We start from the raw sequence: 6,551 nt of genomic DNA, 5'->3' as shown, positions 1-6,551 counted from the left end.
ATTTATTGTAATACTAAAAGGTTCTGCCTAATTTTAACACATATGTGAGTGTTTTCTAACAGTCCCTTGGGTCAAGTGCATTTTACTCTGATGTGATGACCTACAGGAATCAACCACTGTCGTGGGATTATTTATTCATTTAAAAAATCTGCCATTTATAACCGCTGTGTAGAGTATATACAAACTCAAATATGTTTCTGTTTCTCCACTCAAAGAAATGACTCATTGGATGAACTCAATTAAAGTGTTGGCAGGTTTTCCATCCAATAATTATATGCAACTCCAACTCAAATTTAGCACATCAGTGCAATAAAATGTAATTAAGTTAGTCCAACTCATTTGTATCAAATACATCTAAAATAAAATAACGATATTCATTAAATTCAATTAATTTGTGTTTGTCCAACTCAAAATATTAATTGTAAATTAAATATTCTATTCCATACCGCTTATCCTCATTAGGGTCACGGGGCGCTGGAGCCGACCCCAGCTGACATTGGGCGAAGGCAGGGTCACCATCCAGGGCACATATAGAGACAGACAACCATTCACACTCACATTCACACCTATGGGCAATTTAGACATCAATTAACCTGACTGCATGTCTTTGGACTGTGGGAGGAAGCCGGAGAACCCGGAAGGAACCCACGCTGCCACGGGGAGAACATGCAAACTCCACACAGAAGGACCACCCTGACCGGGAATTGAACCCATGGCCCTCTTGCTGTGAGGCGACAGTGCTAGCCACTACACCACCGTGCAGCCCTGTTTTTTTGAGTGTAGGTTTGTTTTGCTTTCAACCATTGAACCCTGCAAACAAGGAGATCAACTGTGTGTGTTCAGAGCAGATTAGTGGAGGTGATGATGTTCAGGGCCAGAGAGTTATACAATGGAAACAATAGCAGGTTTTGGAGAAGTGCCTATTGTCCTGGGCTCCTGATCATATTATTATAGGATTTTGTGTTTCCCCTCTGCACTTATTCTAACACCACATTTCAGCTGTCTTCATGCCGCTCCCCGAGGCTTTGTGAGGACCACGGAGCAAGAAGCAGAAGAATGGTTTATATTTGTCTTCTCTTTGGCTTTTGATAAGGATAATGAATCCACCCTCTGAGCCGTTTCACTCATCTTTCATACAGAAATACTTAAAGTGCATTCTTCGCTGTGTAAGACCATTCACACATCAGCCCTGAATTCAGACATGTGAGACACAGTAAAGCAATTTTCATCGTATTAAATGCACAACTCAATGTGCATATAAGATTCAAAGGGAAGGTTAAATGTAGCTAAATCAACCGGGAAGAAAATATTTCATGAAAAATAATTATCATTCTTTTAATAGTTGTGCGGTTAATTTTAACACAGAAGCTCCAAGTCTAGGTATTTATGAAGACCTGAGGGAAATATCTTGATCTCGGGAAAGGACCTGTCTGCCCCGTGAGGAAATAGAACAGGGAGATAATGAATATTGAATGAGCATATCTGCTTCATGCAATCATCCCTATTGACCAAATCCCATCAGCACACAAATCATCTGTGTGCTTATGCCAGTTAATTAATCTAGTGTTTGGAATTAATCAAGTCATGCCATTGCAAATGTCTTCCATCATTGGACCTGTCTTATCTCTGCGTACTTTTACTGCCTCGAGACAAGGGCTGAAGATGATGGCATAATATTGGAGATAATCACGATAACAACAAGGCATTCTTACATGAGGCTGAAAGCACCTGACTTGGAGACAGGGATGGGAAATGCTTTGGTCCTCCTCGATTCAAAATAAACCAACAGGCAAACCAAGTGGAGATAGTAAAGGCTCTTATGTACTTTTGTGTACTTGTTTGTGTGGGTGGAATGATGTTTTATCAGGGGAAATACTGTACCTTCTACGGCTTCTTGGACTTCTGGGGATAAGAAAAAATCTGTGAGATTACCCCTCGTTTTTCTTTCCATTACCAGTTGTAATTGTGCCCTCCAGACTTTTATACTGTGAGCCCAGAAATTAGTTTGGCCGAAGAAAACTGTCGAGATCAAAATGCCCCAGTGAACCATTTGCTGGTGTTGTTGTGACATACGCAGGGAAGCAATCACCTTCACCCAGTAGCATGTTCATTAAATATGAAAATGAGTAAATACAGTAATCTTATCTCTTAGTTCTCGTGAGAGAAAGACTACATTTCTACACAATGACGACACCAACTTTTGCAATGCTTTACTCGCGTGAGTTTACCCGCTCTACGATTTGCTGTGTTCACAACAAAAGTGTTGCGAAGCTCCACGAGGGGCGGGGCTTATCTCTATGGCTTTTCTCCGTGAAAACTGTTATATTTTCCGCCATCAACCACGGAAAAACTAACCACTAGTTCTGCTTTATACTTGTTGTGGACCTCCCACAAACATCGGAACAACTAACGCCCTCGTGTTCGGGTTCATAACATCACCGCAAAAAAAACGCAACGACAAGTGTGTCCTCCATCTTGTTCTGATGCAATAATGGCGGGACAGTAATGGCGGGACAGTGATGACAACTCAAGCGCTTATTGGCCCAAGTTGCATTTTTCGCTAAAATGCCCAGAAGCTGCCCGGCAAAATGTTGTGTCCGTCGCAACCACACGCGTCTGTCCGTCGACGTTGAATGGGATCCCGTTGCGCGAAAATTTCGCAGCGCTTTTGCTGTTAATGCACCATTACTCTGTTTAATTGTTGTAAATGGTAATTCATCATTTGCCAGCCTCGTTAAAGATGTAGAAAATTAATATATTGCCACAGTCTTCTTCCACTGAATGTTATCATGATAAAGAGTTTGTGTGTCAGTGAGACCGAGAGAGATCACAAGCGACGAGTCAGCGCGCCTGCTGCCTTTCGGGATGTCACAGCTGCATGTGTGACTCCCCAACGCCACTTCAGGGAGTTAACACTGAGGAACAAGTAAATACTTCACACAAATGAATTATCTTGTTTGTGTTTGCATGTGAGTGCAATATTGTGCCGTCATTCTTGGTTGCAAACGATCAAGATATCATAAAAAATTATTTCTCAAGTTTGGTTTGATTAGTTTAACGCATCATTACGTTTTACATTGATTTTATATTACAGTTTTGGTTTTAGGGGCTGTGCACTTCCAACAGATCAAGGCCAATCTCTTTAGCATTATGATCAGACATACAGTTGTTTGCACCATGTTAAAATACATTATATTGACTTGACTCATATTCTGGGGACTTGGTCTTACCATAACTGCCACTTGCCTAATCTATCACGACTTGACGGGGCGCCACGGAACGTAGGACTCAATTGCGGAAATGAGGAAGTCTGAATTCAGGAAAAAGTAACATCTTTTACTGGGCAACATTTAGAGACGAACAGACACAGACAAGAGGTCGACACAAATACAAAGGGGAATGAGGCACAGGTGGAAACAATGAGGACGGGGTCTGCAATCACAGGAGGGCGGCACACAAGGAGGGAGGAGTCTGAAACGAGAGACAAGGTGAGTGACAGACAACACAACAGAAACAGACAGTGAACACAGAGGGTCTGGGTGTAACAGTACCCCCCTCTCTATGGCCGGCGCCTGACGGCCCAGGTTCGTCGGGGAACCTTAGGTGGAAGTCTCTGATGAGGTCTGGGCACAAGATGTTGCTGGCCTTCTCCCAAGACCTCTCCTCTGGGCCATATCCCTCCCAGTCCACGAGGTATTGTCGACCACGGCCTCGGCACCGAACCGCCATGAGACGCTTGACAGTGTAGGCAGGGCCGCCATCGATGAGACGGGGTGGTGGTGGGGGTCTGGTGGCAGGAACCAACCGGCTCTCCTTGGCTGGCTTCAGACGAGCCACGTGAAACGTTGGGTGTACCCTCATGGGTCTCGGGAGCTTGAGCCTCATGGCTACAGGGTTGATCACTTTGAATATTGGTAAGGGGCCCACCTACCGAGGAGCCAGCTTGCGCGACTCCGCATGGAGGGGGAGGTCCCGTGTGGACAGCCATACCTTCTCGCCGACGCGATAGTTAGGGGCCTGGGTCCGCCGTAGATCCGCTGTCCTCTTGTACCGGGTTGAATTCTTGAGGAGGGTCCGGCGGGCTCAGTCCCAGGTGCGCCGGCAGCGGCGGACCATGGCCAGAGCGGAGGGGACTCTAGACTCCTTCTCCAGAGCAGGAAACAGGGGTGGCTGGTAGCCATAGGCGCACTGGAAGGGGGAGAAACCAGTGGATGATGAGGGAAGAGTATTGTGTGCATACTCCACCCAAATAAGGTGTCTGCACCATGTACTGGGATTCTGGGACACCAGACAGCGAAGGCCTGTCTCTAACTCCTGATTCAATCGCTCCGTCTGACCATTGGATTGGGGGTGGTACCCAGAAGACAGACTGACCGTGGCACCCAGGAGACTGCAGAACTCCCTCCAGAACTTAGAAACAAACTGGGGGCCCCGGTCCGACACCACATCTGCAGGGAAACCATGGAGACGGAAAACATGAGATAGCACCGCCTCCATCGTCTCTTTGGCGGAGGGCAACTTTGGCAGGGGAATGAAGTGCACCATCTTAGAAAATCTGTCCACCACCGTGAGAACGGTGGTGTTACCCTCGGACAGGGGAAACCCAGTGACAAAGTCCAGAGAGATGTCCGACCAGGGGCGATGTGGAACAGGTAGCGGACGTAGGAGGCCAGACGGAGGACTTCGGGGAACCTTGCTTCGTGCGCACAACTGACATGCAGACACATACTCTCCTACCTCCCTCTCCATTGCGGGCCACCAGAACCGCTGCTTGATGACAAACATAGTCCTCTGCACCCCGGGGTGACAGGAAACTCGAGATGAGTGTGCCCACTGGATGACCTGAGCTCAGAGGGAAGAGGGTACAAACATCCTATTGGGGGGACAACCGTCGGGAACAGAAACATTTGCGACAGCCCATCTAACCCTCTCCTCATTGTCCCATGTGACAGCCCCAACCAGACAGGACGGGGGCAGAATGTATGAGGGGGGGTTGGGAGGGGCACCAGGATCAAACAGCCACGACAGGGAGTCAGGTTTCACATTCTTAGAACCTGGGCGGAAAGATAAAGAAAAGTTAAATCTACAAAAGAATAGAGCCCACCTGGCCAGGCGAGGGTTCAGTCTTTTCGCTGTTACTCAAGGTTCTTATGATCTGTCCAGACAATGAATGGGTGCTCCGCCCCCTCCAGCCAGTGCCGCCATTCCACCAGAGCCACTTTGACGGCGAGAAGTTCCCGATCACCAATATCGTAATTCCTCTCTGCCGGTGAAAGCTTCCGAGATAGGAAGGCTCAGGGGTGCAGCTCATTATCGTTCGTGGATCTCTGGGAAAGTATCGCTCCAATACCCATATCTGAGGCATCCACCTCCACCACGAACTGCTGGCGGGAGTCTGGGAGGGTAAGCACCGGAGCAGTGGTGAATGCTCTCTTAAGCCGTTGGAAGGCAGCGTCAGCAGTGAGATTCCACTGAAACCTAGTGGCAGGAGAGGTTAGAACATGCAGGGGGGCTGCAACAGAGCTGAAGTTCCTAATGAACCTCCTATAGAAATTAGCAAACCCCAAAAACCGTTGGACCTCCTTGCGGTTGCTAGGAGTGGGCCAATCGGTGACTGCTTCGACCTTGCCCGGCTCCATCTTCACTTTGCCCTCCGACGCAATAAACCCCAGGAATGAAACGGTAGCGATGTGAAACTCACTTCTCCGCCTTTACAAACAGTTGGTGGTCCAGGAGGCGTCGGAGGACCTGTCTGACATGACCCCGATGAGTCTCTTCATCGGGGAGAAGATAAGAATATCGTCCAAATAAACAAAAACAGAGAGGTTAAGTAGGTCCCGGAGAACATCGTTCGCCATGGCCTGGAAAACAGCTGGAGCATTGGTTAGTCCAAAGGGCATTACGAGATATTCGTAATGCCCACTAGGGGTGTTGAAAGCAGTCTTCCACTCGTCCCCCTCCCTAATTCTGACCAGATGATAGGCATTTCTTAAGTCGAGCTTGGTAAAGACCTTAGCACCTTGTAACAAATCAAATGCCGAAGAAATAAGTGGGAGGGGGTACCTGTTCTTGATGGTGATGTCATTCAGACCCCTGTAATCAATACAGGGGCGGAGAGTCTTATCCTTTTTGCTTCAAAAAAAAAACCTGCTCCCGCTGGAGATGAAGAAGGTCTGATCAGACCTGCAGCCAACACGGAGGTCACATAATCCTTCATTGCCTGCGTCTCAGGCACGGACAAAGAATAGAGCCTTCCCCTGGGAGGAGAAGATAGATAGATAGATAGATAGATATATACTTTATTAATCCCCAAGGGGAAATTTGTCGAGTCAGTAGCAGCAACACACAAGAATAAAAAAACCAAAACACAAAATATAAGAAGGGTTAGGGTGATCTGGCAAGAGGTGAACTGTTGTAGAGCCTCATAGCCGTCGGCAGGAATGTTCTCCTGTATCTCTCCTTGTGGCAGCGGAGCGTGAGGAGACGTCTGGAGAAAGTACTCCTCTGTCCCTGTAGGAGGTGGTGGAGAGGGTGGTCCGGGTTGTCCAATA

Source organism: Pseudoliparis swirei, chromosome 3 (genome assembly GCF_029220125.1).
Source record: "Pseudoliparis swirei isolate HS2019 ecotype Mariana Trench chromosome 3, NWPU_hadal_v1, whole genome shotgun sequence".
NCBI lineage: Eukaryota > Metazoa > Chordata > Actinopteri > Perciformes > Liparidae > Pseudoliparis > Pseudoliparis swirei.
This window is presented reverse-complemented; position numbering follows the sequence as displayed.